The sequence below is a fragment of the Chinchilla lanigera genome, unplaced genomic scaffold (assembly GCF_000276665.1).
Source record: "Chinchilla lanigera isolate Chin_1 unplaced genomic scaffold, ChiLan1.0 scaffold00032, whole genome shotgun sequence".
Taxonomy (NCBI): Eukaryota; Metazoa; Chordata; class Mammalia; order Rodentia; family Chinchillidae; genus Chinchilla; species Chinchilla lanigera.
In genome coordinates, this window is record NW_004955433.1 from 2,316,959 (window position 1) to 2,333,626 (window position 16,668).

The window sequence follows — 16,668 nt, forward strand, 5'->3', positions numbered from 1 at the left end:
GCGCCGCTGCGGGGCTCGGTGGCGGCCGAAGCTGGGCAGGGACGCCCGCTGGCGGTGCCTTCGCGCTCGCTCGCACACGCTCGCACCCCGAAGACTGGGGCAGACGTCCGGCGGTGTCGGTGTGGAGATTAAGAACAAGGTGCAGACAGTGCGAGGAAGAAGAGGTGATTGACGTGGAGGGGCGGGCGGGAGTCGGTTGCTCCCCGGGCAGAGGGGCGGGGCGACGGGAAGGGGCGGGGCCCGGAGGCGCGCGTTGGCCCTGCCCTTCGCGCCGCGGTTGGTGCTGGTGCGCGTGCGCACTGGGTAGCGTGGCAGCTGTCTATTTTTTTCAGTCCCTCTGGCTGTTTTCTTACTCTGTTTTCCTTGCTTGAGCCTCGTAAAGCTCGGAAGCTTGGTAGGGTGTTAAAAACCCGCGTCCAAGGGATCTTCGCGGGTGAGGACACTGGCGAGGGCGCGTCGCCCGGGTCCTGCCCAGGCCTGGCGCTGTGCACTGCGCGCACGCGCGAGGCGACCCGGCCCAGAGCCCGGGCAGCTCCGAGACGGCGGGAGCCGGGCTGAGAGACGCGGCCGAGGGGCACCCCGGCAGGCGCTGCGCGTCTCGGCGGGTGACACCTGTGGCCGCGTGCGGAGGTAAATGGGAAAACCCGCGACCCGCTGCGTGGCCCCGTCCCGCTCCGGTTCCCCTTCTCGCGATAAAGTTACACGCCGCCGGTGGAGCCAGTCGCTGAATGAAAACATTGAGACGCGAACAGCTGTTTTCTGTGTGCGTGTGGCCTTGACATTTTGAGTTTCTGGGGTTTAGTTTTTGCTTTTGTGAGACAGTTTCGGTCCAAGAAAGCGAACGACACGGGCTCTAGAGGCCGTTGTCACAATGTCCGCCTCGTAGGCGCCCTGGGCTCGGATATTACGTGGAGGTCAAGGGTGTCTCGGCGCGGATCCGCAGTGCTTCCCCCGCGAGAGTGTTTATTGCTTAGTACACTAAGCACCCTTTGCTGATTGCAATTCATCTTAGACCCTATTACTCCAGGTAAAATGCCGTTATCGCTCAGGGGGCAGAAAGGTGCAAATACAAGTCATCCTTCGGTTGAAACCGAACAGCTATCAGAAGAGTCCTCCATTGCAGAACCTCTGCAGCGGTGTGTTTCCAGGAAAGTGTGAGTGAGTAAAAGAAGCCCCTCAGGACCAAAAGACTGCAGGCTACTTTGCTTTCCTCTCGGGTTGTTTCCCCTTTTCTCCCCAGCAGCGCCACTCCCCACCACCACCATCACATTCTGTAAAAGGTGTCGAAGGGCCTTAACCCTGAAAGACATTCTCACATCTCCCCAGGTGTTTAGTCAAGGCTAACATATAATGAATGTAAGCAAAAAAGCCCAGCAAATCACTTCCGAGTAGTGAACCTGTCTCCGTGCATCTTACCGAAGCATCTTTCCTTGACACAAACATTTCCCTCAATGATGAAGGAAAAAGGGAAATAAATATCGTAAAAAATGTTAAGTCAGAGTGGTAGAGCGTTTGCCTAGCCTGACCAAGGCCCTAGGTTCCATCCCTCCTGACACTGCAAAAACAAAAATAAAGGGCTGGGGATTTAGCTCAGCGGCACAGCGCCTGCCCCGCAAGCGCAAGGTTGTGAGTTCGATTCCTGGTACCGGAAAAAAAATAAAATAAAGTGAAGTAATGTGTTATCCTCACAGACTTAAATTCAAATACATGTAGATAGGGTTTTCTAGCTGTTCACTGATTTACAGTAACACATATATTACTGTGTTAAGTTCCAGACACTACTTTGCACTGGAGATTTAAAGTCCCCATAGTTGTAAGTCATTCGTGTTGGGGAAGCTGACACATTAACAGGAAATTTTACAGAACAAACCAGTAATGAAAGGTTATACAAAACAGTAATAATGTCTCAGAGGATAGACCTATGACACTGGCATTTTTACTTAAGCCATTGGACATCACCCCACTGTTACAAGTTGCTTAGCACTAAGACTGGTGAGGAGAGAGTCATTGTGGATCTTAAAGAAGAGCTAATAATGTGAGGTTTGCTGACCCCGAAAGTCAGATTTATATATAGGGTGTTCATTGTTGGCTTTTAAATTTTAAATAGTAAATGCATCTCAGTCCCTTGGGGGAAAAGGTAATTGTAACATTTAGAATAGTGGATGTTACCATAAAAAGGTTAATTAAATTCAGGTTAAGTTTAAATCAACTCCCAGAGTTTTTTTTTTTATACCAAATCAAATGGGTAGACTCATCCAAAAAACTTTTCTCATTTGCAATCATATTGACATGAGAGAAAATCATTTTTAAATGGTTGGCAATGAAAAAATACAGAGAAATTAAATCTTCAATAATTGTTCTTATTTCCTCAGAAGACTGGGAAAGACACTCTAAAACAGCAACAGAACAGTAGTACTTAGCCTCCCTCAGAGACCCACACACCCAGTGTTGGAAATAGAACCCAGAGCTTGACACAGTCATTATACCATTAAGCTGCATCCTCAGCCCTAGCCATGTTTTAAAAACAGCTTTATAGTAAGTCAAAGTTTGCAACAGAATTGGCAACAGAACCTACCTTTGAGGACTTCATTTCTGAAGATATTTCTTCTTTGTCAGATAGTGCAATTTCTTTATAAATTAGAATGTAATAGAAAATTTCTTCGTTGCGAATAGTACTCCAATAAACATGGGAGTGCAGATCTTTCTTGGGCATACTGATTTTATGTCTTTTGAATATATACTCAGTAGTGGGATTGCTGGGTCATATGGTACTTCTCTTTTTTGAGGCACCTCTTTACTGTTTTCCATAATGGCTCTACTAATTCACGTTACCACCAACATTGTCTAAAGATTCCTTTTCCCCCACATTTCTCATCAACATTTGTTATGGTATCTCGTGGTTTAATTTGCATTTTACTGATGATGAATGATGTTTAAGGTGATGGATATGTTAATTACCCAGAAGTCATTGCACAAATACCTATATTAAAATGTATCCCACAAATATGCATAATTATGTCAATAAAAATAAAATTAAAGAAAAATCTCCATAAAGAAGTGATATATCCAATTGAAACTTGTTTACACAAGTCCAAGTTTGACCAAGTTGGTTTAATAGTAGCAACATGTAAGTATAATTTGTTCTAAAACACTTGTTTATCTGCATACTTGTATTACTGCAAAATTAGTTCATTCTTAATAAAAAAAAAAAAGGTACTGGAGGTTCTAGAGACTATCTGTGTCTTTTCAGTATTAACACTTAATATTTTATCTGAATAAATCTTGTCACTCCACATTTTTTATGTTAGCGCAGGTAGATCCTCCTGTAAGATTCCTTATAGCTGTGTTCCCTTGAACCTACACTTGAGCTTGCTGTGTATCTCAGGCTGTCCTTGAACTCTTGATCTTCCTGCCTCTGCCTCCTAAGTACTAGGATTATAGGTGTGTGCCACCATGCCAGGCTCCTTTGTCTCTTTTCAAATTCTTTTGAGCAGCTTGCTCAAAAGACAGCTATCTCAATATTTAAGAAAAGTACTACTATTTGGTGAATTAATTAAATTTGATTTTACATATTTCAGTACACACTTGTATTAATAGCTACATAACATTTTAAGAAAGGTGTCACATTTAAACATATTTAATAAGATATAATTAGTAAAATCTCTTATCTTTGGGGACGGCCAGTATTGGGGTTTGAAGCCAGGGCCTTCATACTTAACTGTATCCCCAGTCCTCTATTTTTTATTTTGAGACAGGGTCTCACTAAGTTAACTGAGCTCACACTCGCCATCCTCCTGCCTCAACCCCCCAAAGTGCTGAGATTTCAGCTGTGTGCCATCACACCCAGCTGCTCATATTAGTGTAAAATAACCTTGATTTTATGTACAGTAGTAGGATCATCTTGGGCCTGACAGGCCTCCAACCTTTCAATGACGTCTACTTTTTACTGAACTACATTTATCTCCATTTTCCCATCTTTCCCTCTCACCCTCTTGCCCTCTTGCCCTCCCTTCACCTTTCCCTTCCTCCTTCTCTCCTCCCTCCCAACTCTATCTCTCATTTAGATGCTCATCCCAAAGAGATGCTTGCTTATTTGCTCATTGCCTCTGCCCCTCTTGAGGCATTTTGATTCCCTTTCATCACTTTTCCCTTTGTTCCTTTCTTCAAAATGCTGTTTGGATACCAAGGATCATGCCATTATCTTCACCAATGATGAATGCTTTCTGCCATTACTAATAGTATTCCATATATCAGTTCTCCATAAAATGGTAAATAAGGTTCTTCTTAGTCTCCTCCTACCTCCCACCTCTTTCTACACTCCCAATCTCAAGTCCCTTAATTCCTAAACATTTAGATCCTGAGAAGGTTTTCAAAGTGATGCTTTGAAAGCCACCTAGAGTTAACAGAGAGAACCAGGTATATGGAGCCTAAACTAGAAAGCCTTTTTTATCTGTCTTACATATGGCCCATCTAGTTATCCATCCAGTAGCCTTCCTTTTTTCTTCAAACAGTGCTCCTTTTCTCTGAGGAAGCTATTCCTGCATGTGCTATACACAGTTACAGGAGTAGATGCAGCTCAGGAGAATCTCTTACCTTGGCTGCCAGGGTAGGCATATGACTCAAGCCAGAACAAACAATTCTTTCATAGAATATTTTTAGGTGGAATTTCAGTGGTAGAGCCACCAAGGAATTCTGAGTGGCCAGTGCCTACATACTCCATTGTATAGAATGAAACCATCACAAAGATGATGAGTATACAGAGCAGTTCATGGCAGTGCAACAGACTCAGGTTCCCCTTATGATTGGGGTCCCAGCTGCACCTTTTCACATAATGTAGTTAAATGAATTAGCACATGCTCTTCACTACCTGAACTGAGCTTCTGCAACCAAAACAACCTAATATATTGTGTTCCTGCATGAGAATTTTTTCAAAGGCTACCTACTACCCAATAAGTTTGAAAATCTTTGTGCCAGACTACAACAAATCGTTGCTGTTGGTTGAATCATAATCTACCAAGCATTGGAGATCGCCGGGTCCTACAGCATTTTCCACATGAGGAAAATGAGGCAAAGTGACTTGCTGAACATCACCCAAGTAGTCAGTGATGCTCAGTGTTAGAAGCTGGTCTCTAAATACCTAGTTCAGTTTTGCTCTTTATTGTGCTGCTCTGCCTAATTCTTCCCAAAGGTATTCTTAAGAGGCAATTATCTAGAAATACAATCTTAACCTAAAAGAATACATGACGACAATGGCGGTTTCAGGCACTGACTGTAGTCAGAAGATAGTTGGTGCCATTTGTCTTGGTTACTTTTCTCTCATTGCTGAGACAAAATACCTGACACCCCAAATTAAGGAAGGAAAGGTTTATTTAGCTCAGTTTGTGGAGGTTTCAGTCCATATTTGGCTGGCTGCAAGGCAGGGTGGCACATGGCAGAGGGCAACAGTTCATTGTGGTGGAAAACAGCAAAAGCAACAAGAGCAAAAAGGGAGAAGTGGCCGCAAGCAGCCTGCTTCCCCCCCTTACATAGTATGCAAACTACCTGTCCCAGGGTGGGTGTAGCACTCACACCCATAATCCCAATATTGGACCATGAATCAATCATAAACTCTAGAAGCCCACCCTATGACTTCACGAGGCTTTGAGGAGACATCCAGACACAAACCATAACACCATGGGAGCCGCAGTGGACCCCTTTACCTCAAAACTTTTCCTGTGAAAAGTTTTTCAATGTTGCCTCCAAATATATTCAAGCCTTAGATGGTCACATCAACAAGTTTTAACTACCATGTGTATGCTTATGACCCTCAAATCTACCTGTAAAGTCTAAAGAGTTCTTGCCACTCATGCAAATCTATATTATAAGTTTTTTCCTGGATATTTCCACATGATCAATATTTATAAGCTAAGCTCATTGTCTTTCCTCCAAAAGCTATTCCTGATCTTACATGACCCTCTGCTGTTAAAAATGCTACTATCATGCTAAATAAAGATTATGTAACCATGTTGAATTGTTAGATGCAAAATCCAAGTCATACTTAACCTTTCTCTCCCATCCTCACCAAGAGCTACCAGTTCTACCTATTAAAATGTTCTTTCTTTTGACAGAAGGGAGAGGAAAGGGAAGTAAAAAGAATTAAGATGTGTTATGTACATGTACCAGACTCCCACAATGAATGTCATCATTATGCACTGCAAACATGTACTAATAAAAATATAAGAATTTTTTAATTTAAAAAACTATTCACTTTATTCCCTTCACCCCAAAGCAATGTGTCTTTCCTCAGCCTATAACTTTATGCATGATCTTTTGTATTTTGTTTAATAATGTATCCCAATCAGTGCTAACCCAACATCCTCCTCAAAACATTTTATTTATATTACTGTGCTCTATAAATGACTTCCCACAATTTATAAAATAAAACCTCATTTCACAAGCACATGTGTCCCTTAATAATCTGTCTCTTTGGGAATGGGAGGAGAAATACTGGGAGTTGAACTCAGGACCTTGAGCTTACAAGACAAGTGCTCCTACCACTGAGCACATCCCAGGCCTGAACTGCTTATCCTCAACCACCCTCATCTGAAGCCACTTAACCACCAACCTCCCTCTGCCTTTAATGAACTACTTGTTATTTCTGAAACAGGATATGCTCTCTTAAAATGTCTCTGTGGAAACTATTTCCTCAGCATAGTAGGCTGTTTCCCATTTTTGCCCTCTTGTTGAAATCACTGTTAGGCTAATGATCCACTCACTTCCTCGCTGAAGCTCTCTAAAGACCCTAGTAAGATCTCCCTTGGCATATTGTGCCCACTGCTATTATAGTAAGTAAATTAACTAGTATATTTTCCCTGTAACAAGTTTGACTTCTACAACCAAAACATTTGAACTACTTCTGTATGGCTACGTGTTATTTTAAAGAAAGCTAACTAACTGCTGCTAAAATAAGATTGGAACTCGGTGAACTAAACTACAATAAGGCATTGTTATTGGTGAATCATAGTCTTTAGAAAGGCACCCCATTTGTGGAGGTGAATTGGGAAATGTTCCCTCTCTGGGTGGGTGCAGTCTGTCAAAACACAGCCTCCACTCTCCTCTTAGCTAGATATGGCAGTGTAATATGAGAACTGAAGAATCATGTGGCAGTATAATTATAATTACCTGGTGTGTATATATCTGTCTTGACATCTATATTGCAAGCTCTGTCTTTGGCATGCCACAGAGTGTCTGATACATTATTCTGAAGGAATATTTGACTAATTGATAGTAGCACTTCTCAAGGCATACCACATAATCTTAATTTACTAACAATTAGCTGTGAGTAAAAGAAATCAGAGCCAGGCTTGGTGGCACACACCTGTAATGCCAGCATTCAAGAGGCTGAGGCAGGAGAATCACTGGGAGTTTGAGGCCATCCTGGGCTACATAGTGAGATCCTGTCTCAAAAAGCTAGGGAGAAAAAAAGAAACAAAAGAAAAAGGAATTAATCAGATGTACCAGTACTTAAACTCTATTTTTCACTTAAAAGAAGTCTGAAAGTCATCAATGCATGGATGAGTGATGCCTCCATGGTCAATAGGGACAGGGTTCCTTCTCTCTGGCTTTTTTTTTTTTTTTTTTTTTTTTGGATACTGGAATTGAACAGAGGGTTTTTGCACTGAGCTACATCCCCAGCCTGTTTCATTTTTTATTTTGGAACAGGGTCTCACTAAGTTGTGCAGGTGAGACTCAAATTTGTAATCTTCCTGCCTCAGCCTCCCAAGGGCTGGAATTACAGGCATGCGTCTACAGCACCCAGCTGGCTTTGCTGAATTTAGGGCATAATTTGCTTTCCCACTGCATAGTCCAACATGGCTGTCCAGGCTACCCCACGTGGCTATGTAGTTTGTTGATTGCAAAAGCACCTGATCAAAAAGTGCAGAGGGGCTATGTGCTCCAAGGGACTGCATGTACGTGGAGGAGGAATGTTTCCTGACACAAATGCAAAGATGGATACTTCTTTCTATTTTGTTCAAAGGCACCAAGTACATTAACAGAGATATTATGGCCATAATATCTGGCTCTCCAATCCATTTTTCTGGCAAGAAAAAATTACATCCACCCCTGGAAGGCCTGCCCCCAAAGAGATTTACTTAGTGTTCACTGACCAAAAAATGAGAGGTCAAAGGGAGCTGAAAAGGAAGCTGGGAATCAGTGTTTCCAGTAAACACATACTCCCATGAGTGAAGGACTGGGCAGATTGAGTGTAAGTGCAGCATGGGTGCAAATGATCACTTCAACATCAAACAGCTGGGAAGCCCAAGGAAACAGCTACTGAATTTCAAAACCAGAAGTTTTAACTGCAGCAGAGCAAACATATAATTATGCTTATCTAAATTAAAGCATGATATTCTGAATAAAACTTTTCTGGTCTGTTTTTTAAAGCCTCTAGCTAATTTTTTTCTCTTTTTTCCCTTTATCTCTTTATCTCTCTGAAAGGTCAGGAGAGTTTGTTTTTGATATACAAAGAACATCTATATTTAAATTCTGACTTGTCAAATAGAAGGATTTCCTTACTCTGCAAGTTTAAAAAGGACCGTTCCTTTTAGGAAAAAGTTCCCTCTCTTCTCTCAGGTACCACTGAAAGTGTAGGACTGTGTGTTTTATTTGCAGACCCATGTTTCTAAGCCAGTGATAAGTAATAAAGGCTCCCCACTATCTTTCAGTCTGGGATCGTTTTAATCTGGACTCAAACATTTCCTAGCTCAGCAAATTTCTCCTTCATTCATCCCAGGTTCTATTCAGACTTGTTCTCTGCACATGCCCTGACTTTCCTACTGTATTCCTTTGTTCACATTGTTCTCTCCCCCTTATGAACCTCCCATTCCCACATGATCAAATAAGCACATCTGTCCAGTGCCTGCTCCATGGTTCCTTCATGCCACCTTTCTCGTGCCCCGCGAACACGGCTATCTTATTTCTCTTGGGGGCACCCACAGCACTGTGAGGGAAGCCAGGCTGATGTACAGATTTGGCACGGTACAAATACCAAGGCTTTTTGTGTAAAACAAATCTGAATACAGATTCTAACTCTGCCATATATGTGACCCTGGGAAAAGGTATTTCACCTGAAATGTGGGTATATCCATGTGCAGGACTGGCATGAAAACCAAGGAAATAGTAAATGTTAAGCTGACAATAGTGAGCACTCAATCTTTCTTGACTAAATAAATACACTTTGGATGGGCTTGTGCTGAGTTATATTGAATATTGTGAATTTTTAAAAGATGTCTTCAGGGGGTATCCCCCATGCTTTCCTTCATAAGATGTTATCAGCAGTAAAAGAAATTATGAAAAAAATATTTTGACATAATTAGAAAACATACCACAAGCAGAGAATACTTAAACATGTTTAATCTCTTTTTTAAAAGTCTCACAAATAATTTCCAGGTGACCATATCCTGAAAAATGACAGAAATTTGCTGATCTATGAGCGTATGTACTGGATTAAAATACAGGAGTAATATGTTCCACTTCTAATTTTACCATTAAATACTTTTGCCACCTTTGGCAATTTACCAGGATTTTCATTTCTCAGCTTTCTCTTCTATCAAAAGAGAAATAAAGACAGATTACTATATACACTAAACTAACTTGAAGGTTTTAATAAACAAATGAAAATATTATGGAAAGAATAACAAAATGCTACATATTATTATAAGTGTTATGTTTGTGTTATTATAATGATAGGCTAGAGGGCTGGGGTGGGGCTCAGTGGTAGAGCACTGATCTGGCAACAGGAGACCCTAGGTTTGCCCCTCAGCACTAAAAAAAAAAGTATGTTTCTTGACTCTTTTCCTGCAATGAATTCCTAAATTATCAGCTTTTGTGCCTTATTTTATGGCACACCATAGTCAGTTCCTCAGAACCAACCTACCCTCTTACCTTCCTCTTCTGTAACTAGTGCAGAATTTACAACGGTTTGATTGATGAAGTCATTGTTTTCACCTAGCTCTTTGATGGACAGATGTTTATATACTAATGCATGGGCTGATCCACATAACTGCCTTTATGCAAATCCCAAACCTCACTGTGCTCTCAGACTCAAGCACTGAAGAATGATTTGCCCTTCTGCGTTTCTTGTTCTTGTTTTTCAGGGTTACCTGCAGTTTTGGGCAGGAAGCCTGATTTAGAGCCTGAAATCACAGATTATATGGAAGATTTCATACTGGTATGTAACTGTTAATAAAATTATAGGCAGTTGCTATCAGAATGGTTTTTTTTCAGATGAAAATTTTCCATGATTTTCCAAATTTCCAAAAGAATGTAGGTGTTGAGCCTGTGAGTTTTTGATTTTATTGTATTGTATATTTTTTAATTAAAATAGTAGCACATTCAACAGAGAAGTGGAAAAAGTGCATAAAGAAACAAGGAGATGGAAATATGTTGCATATGTTATTAACTTTTGCTTCCTGAAATGCTATTCTGAAAGTATTACATTGTACCATAATTTTCCTAAAGTGTTGTAAGAAATGGATTATTTCATGTCATGTGCCCTAAATTTTCTACTTGAACCATTTCTTATATTTCTTTCAAAAATCAAGTACATTTTTCTAGTACATTCAGTATTTCTCTCTAAAATACTGACCATAACATACTAAAGAGAGCACTGAGCTATCTACACTGTTGGGCTGGGCCAAGAGGAGAATCTCTTCCACCCACCATTTCCTAGAGGAAGGAGAGGAACTAATTCCTTTTCTCTGTGTGTGTTTAGGACACAAGGAGAAGACTTTACTCTTTACAACTTATGAAAGACTCCCCGAAATATGTGATTCACAAAGGACTAATGAGACAGAAACAAGATGGTGGAGAAGCATTTTACAAATATCTACCCACAGCATCACAACCCAGCAAAACTAAGCTTTTGTTAGATTCCATTATGCATACATAGAGCCTGGTAAGTTGTGGGGAAATGGCACTGAGGGTCATGTGTATTTTTTTGTTCTTAATTGTCCTTTATTAATGAATTTGCATTGTAGAAAATTAGAAAATACTAAAAAGAAAAAGAAAATTGGAAAATACTGACAAGAAAAATCAAAACTGGCCTGGTGCAGTGGCATAGGCTTAGAGTCCCAGCAACTCAGGAGGCTGAGGTGGGAAGATTTCTTGAGCCCAGGAGTTTGAGACCAATGTAGGCAACAAAGGGTGACCTCATGTTAAAAAGTAATAAATTAATATTTTTTCTATGCTTAACACTTCAATGATACATTTATTTTTGATTGTTTATTGTTTAATGAAATTGATTCATATTATGTCTGCTGTTTTGTAACCTAGAACTTTTTGTTTCAATATATAGTATACACACACACAATATCTTTTAGAGCTGCTTTATCAAACCAGTCTTCAATCCAGGGTCACACACTGTACTCAGTTAACATAGCTTTCAAGTTTGTTTGTTTGTTTGTGAACCTGACTCCAGGACAGGAAAACTGTTTGGAAAAATGTCATACTTTCTAGTTTGTCTAATTAGTTAGACAAACATATTATTGTTTGATTTGCCCCACTGTTCTCTGTGTTTTTTTTTTTTAAATTTAGATGTTAAAGGTAAAGGTTTAATGGGTTCAAATTGAATATTTTTGCTAGAATACATAATAGGCACATACTATACTTCACCTTCTGTCCCAGTAGAAAACACATAATATCTAGGTGACTCACAATCAATGTATTTGAATCCTGAATTAGGGTGATGATGGTTTTTCTCAGAAATGACTTGTGCATATTAAGTTAATAGTTTGGTAAGATATAGAATTAAGTGTTATTTTTGTTCTGACAGACTTCATACACTGTGAAAGAAGCTTTGGGTTGGGGATACAGCTCAAGGTTAGAGTTTGTGCTTAGACTGCATAAGGCACTGGGTTCCGCTCCTAATACAAAAACAGAGGAGAAGCATCTTAAAATCTGGTTTTAGAATTTATTATCTGACCATTTGGTTTTGATTATATTTTAATGGTAGATTTATCTTCACAATTAAGTTTTCCTAAATATGTTCTTAAATTAGTTTTCCTATACCACTTATGCTAGAAATTATGGCCCAGAAACACACTGAATGACATGGCAAATAATATAGATATTAAAATTTTACAAAAGATATCCTACCCATTAAATAATTTACATTTTGAAATCTGAGAATAATCTGGAATAACTTCATACATATCAAGTATTACATTTTTTATTGTTTGTTTTATTTTAAACTAATCCCAAATGCTAATATACCTACACAAAACAAATACTGGTGAACTTAGATGAGCTGACTTCTAAAATACTAGTTAAAGAAGCCAGGCATGGTTGCACATGCTGTAATCTCAGCACTCTGGGAGGCTGACACAAGAAAAGGCAAGTTTGAGCACAAACCTGAGCAATCTGGCTACTTAGTGAGACCCTGTTTCAAAATTTAAAGAAAATTAAGAAAGGCTGGGGATATAGCTCATTACAAGGCCTGGGTTTAATCTTCAGTACCAAAATGAAAAAGACAGAAACAAAAAAAGGAATTATGTTATTTTCTGCAATAAGGATCATCATGTCTTTTGTGTTAGAATTATATTCTTCTTCTTTATTTAGCTTGTCTATATTGGTGATCTGATGATGAAAGAACAATATTTAATATTTCAAATCTTCTAACTTCTTTCTATTCATTTATCATATGTGATAGTATATTCTTTATCTATATTATGCTGTTTTTCTACAAACAACTTCCAAATTTAACTGTTTTAGCTGAGTAGAACAACCTGTAGTATTTTTATAGAATTTATGAAATAGCTGGGGATGTAGCTCAGTGGCACAAGCGCCTGCCTGGCAAGCGCAAGGTCCTGAGTTTGATTCCCGGTACCAAAACCAAACCAAACAAAAACAAGCAAATAGAATTTATGAAATAGAGTGAATATTTTGATGTAAGATGGAGCTTCTATTTCACTATTTAGTTTTTAAATGACTTACACTCATTGCACATTAATTTGCATTCTTTGCTTAACAGCTTCAGTTTCTTGTTTTCATCAACCTATACTTAGAATATAGGGTTCCATCATATGATATGGTTTAAGAGAATCTCTATACAAGCTATTTCCCCAAAACCTGTTGTAATGCCTAAAAATTCACCATGGAGATTTAATCCTTTGAAAATAATTGTGGAACAATTCTTTTCTGGAAACATGAGGCTTCTTCTAAAGTAGGCCCCCACTCCTTCTAAAGTACCCTGCACCATCTTAAATTAGTAAGTTTCCACAACTTTGTGCAGAACACTGTATAATTTAGGCTGGTGTTGAACTTATAACATGCTCTATACCCCAGGCTGGCTGCAGTAGTCAGCCTCCCCAGTGCTAGAACAATTACATGACACCCACACTTTAAAGGAAGAGCAGTTTATTTGGCTCAGGATTTTCAAGGATTCAGTCCATGGTCAGCTGGCTCTAAGGAAGGAATATTGTAATGGAAGGGTGTGGCAGAGCAAAAGCTTCTCAGTTTCTGATGGCCTACAAGGTCAGGACTCCAAGACCCGCCAGAGACACCTAGAAGTAAATGTGCTTTACTAATCCCGTAGGCAATTCCCAAACCAATCACATTGGCAGTTAGCTTTAACTGGCAATACTGGCCTTGAACTTGAGATCCTCCTACCCGAGCCTCCTTAAGTGCTGAGACTGTGGGTGTGCATCGGCACATCTGGTTCATAATAGCTACATTTCTAGAGAATTTATATGAAAACCACAAAAAGCCTTCCAATCCCTTTATAAGTAAAATGGAGTTTGTCCTGGGTTCAGATCATTATAAACAAAGTATTCTGTTTGTACAGGTGGACATGTGATTTTCTGTTTTTGTAGTGCTAGAAATTGAACCCAGGGTTGCAGGAATGCTAGGCAAGTGCTCTACAACTGACTGCCCCCCCAGCCTTCAGAGGGACATTTGGAAATCATATAGGATGCGTCCTGCTATATACAGGGCCTTCCTGAACCCTAGTATCCTCACTTATTCCAAATACCACTTCAAACTTCCCCCAGCCCCATGACTGTGATGTCCAAAAACCTTCCCTATCAGCTCAAAAATATTCCCAACCATAATACAGCCACCACTGTAGCCACCACTGTAGAAAACATTTTAAAGATCGCCTATTGCTCCTTTGAGTTCATATGGTACTACTAGAGTACCAACTGTTCACTAAATTCAAGGACAAAAATCTAAGTTACTGAACAATCATGATAGGAACCACTTACTAAGAGTTCAGAATGCTTCTGAAATTTTATTGGTATTTGCCTATATGACACTGACAACCACAATATAAGGTAAGCATTATTATTTTTTCCCCATTATTCAGATGAGAAACCTGAGATTCAAAAAGATGCAGTAACTTCTACAAGGTTACCAGGATCCAAATGCAGGTCTTAATTTTTTTTAAATCCCTGTGCTAAATTGCCACAGAGGTAAGTGGGTAATCCTGGCTATTCAGCAGGCTGAGGGAGGGGGATCATAAATTCGTGGCTAGCCTGGGAAAATTAGTGAGAACTTCTGCTAAATAAAGACTGTAGATGTACCTCAGTGGTAGAGCCCTTGCCTAGCATGGGTGAAGCCTTGAATCCTATATTCAGCATGGGGAGGGATATCCTCAAGCTTAGCCACTACAATATATTGCCAAATATAGTTATTACTTCTTAGAGTAGCCAGCCTCTCTTGTGTTCATACTTCAATTTTTTTTTTAACATTCTGATGCAACTTCCCTTTACAAATGCCTTTCCTTTTTGATCTTTGTGGAACAATTCTTTTCTGGAAACATATGAGGTTGTTCCCCTCCTTCCTCCCCTTGCCTTTTAAAGTGGAGATCTGTGCTAGATTGGATCTGCTTTGATTGGTTCTAATTAATGTCCCTACCCTAAGGCTGTCTCTGAATGACTGACTCAATATAACTAATCCCATTCCATTTTTAAAGGAGCTTGAGAATTTTTAACCTGAACCAACTTGTCTAAAGAGTATACTGTTTCATATACTTTGCCTCCTTTTCCTCACTAGCTGTTTGCTTTTTTTTTTTTTTTTTTTTTTTTTTGGCTTCCACCCTCACTATTTTCATCTGAAAATATTGTTTCTGTAGTTAGGAATGACCTCCTCCTTAGTGCAATCATTTCTTCTCTCAATTATTAGAGTGGAAGTAATTTCAAGACAAAGCATCTATGCCACTTTGTTTCTTCTACGATACATTGTAAAAAGAGTAAATTCATAGTAACTTCTGCTGAGTGGTTTCCATGAAGCTGAGTTCAATCTCATTTACCACAAATTAGAAACTAAACATGAACAGATTTTTGCCATAGTTTGGATGTGGAATGTCTCCCAAAGGCCCATGTGGTATTAACAGCTTCTCCCTGTCATGGCACTATCGGGACAAGGTGGAAACTGTAAGGTAGAGCCCAGTGAGAGATCCTAAGGTCATTGAGGTGAGCTCACACAGGGATTGTGGGAGAGCTGCGGCACAGCTCTGTGGTATAGCATATGCTTAGAGTGCATGAGGCCCTAGGTTCAATCCCTGGCACACAACCCACCCCAACCCCCAAACAAACAACAGAGATTGTAAAGCCCTGGTCTCTTCCTCTTTCTCTTTCACTTCCTGGCCATGAGGTGTTTTTGCTCTGCGATGAGTTCCTGCATGAAGCACTGCGACAGGCCTAAAGCAATGGAGACAATTGATCATGGGCCGAAACCTCTAAAAGTATGAGCAAAAACACTTTCTACTTATAAATTGATTATCTCAGTTATTTGTGATAGTAATGGAAAGCTGATAAACACAGACTTTGTCATTTAGATTCTTTGTGGAGCTTTCCCCTACACCTGTAAAATGAGGCTAGTATTCCTCATTTATGGGGTTGTTGTAGAGATTCAATGAGTTGATATTTGCATATGTTGTTAGGATTACATCAGCACACAGGATACATTTAAAAAGAATAGCTTCTCTCCTCAATTCTTTACACAGAATCTTCTTCACTTCATGAGCTCAGCTGTGGTTTAAGTATGGCTTGTACTCCCCTTCCCCTGAATTCATGCACTACATGTTCATGCTAATGTAATTAAGAGAGTGGAAACTTGATCTGATTAGTATTTGGGGAGGTGCTTTGGGAAGTGATTAGATTAGACCATTAGGGTGGGTCCCCACAAATGAATACTGCTGGCTTTATGCGAGAGAGACAGACAGACAGATACAGACAGATAGACGATGGGTCCCCATAACAGTATGATGCAGCCAAGTGGGACACTTGCTAGAGCCAACACAATGCGGTTTGAACTTCGAGCTTTCAAAATTGTAAGCTCAGTAAACCTCCTGTCTTTACAAAATTTGCCTGTTTGGCATATGTAGTTATAGTAATGAAGAGCTGACCAATACAAGTACTTTTTTTTTTTTTTTTAAGGAAGGAGAGTTTTATTTAGTTCACAGTTTGTGGAGGTTTCAGTCCATAATCAGCTGGCTCCAAGGCAGAGTGGCACATGGCGGAGGGCAACAGTTCATGGCGGTGGAAGACAGCAAAAGCAACAAGAGCAAAAAGGGAGGAGTGGCACCAGTACAAGTACTTTGAAACAAAATGTGGGGATTCAATTTTGAACCTATGTACATACACTTTTTATCTTTCTCAATTATGTCTACATGGAATTTGGTGGGATATC

General features: G+C 39.9%; 1 protein-coding gene and 1 long non-coding RNA gene across 3 annotated transcripts in view; both read left to right on the forward strand.

Annotated features, from left to right (window-relative positions):
- The first annotated feature begins 75 nt into the window (after positions 1–75).
- Positions 76–10,767, forward strand: LOC106148947. Its single transcript, XR_001234754.1, has 3 exons — positions 76–164; positions 10,137–10,210; positions 10,754–10,767. It is a non-coding gene; the product is annotated as an uncharacterized LOC106148947 (long non-coding RNA).
- A 104-nt stretch (positions 10,768–10,871) lies between these two features.
- Positions 10,872–16,668, forward strand: part of Mrpl1 (mitochondrial ribosomal protein L1) — a 108,369-nt gene continuing 102,572 nt past the window's right edge. The window contains exon 1 of one of the 2 annotated variants that reach the window (XM_013516260.1): positions 10,872–10,936. The gene's annotated coding sequence lies outside the window, so the exon portion shown is untranslated. Of the gene's footprint in view, positions 10,937–15,051; positions 15,722–16,668 lie in introns of those variants that run through there. The other variant, XM_005388201.2, reaches the window with a different exon arrangement.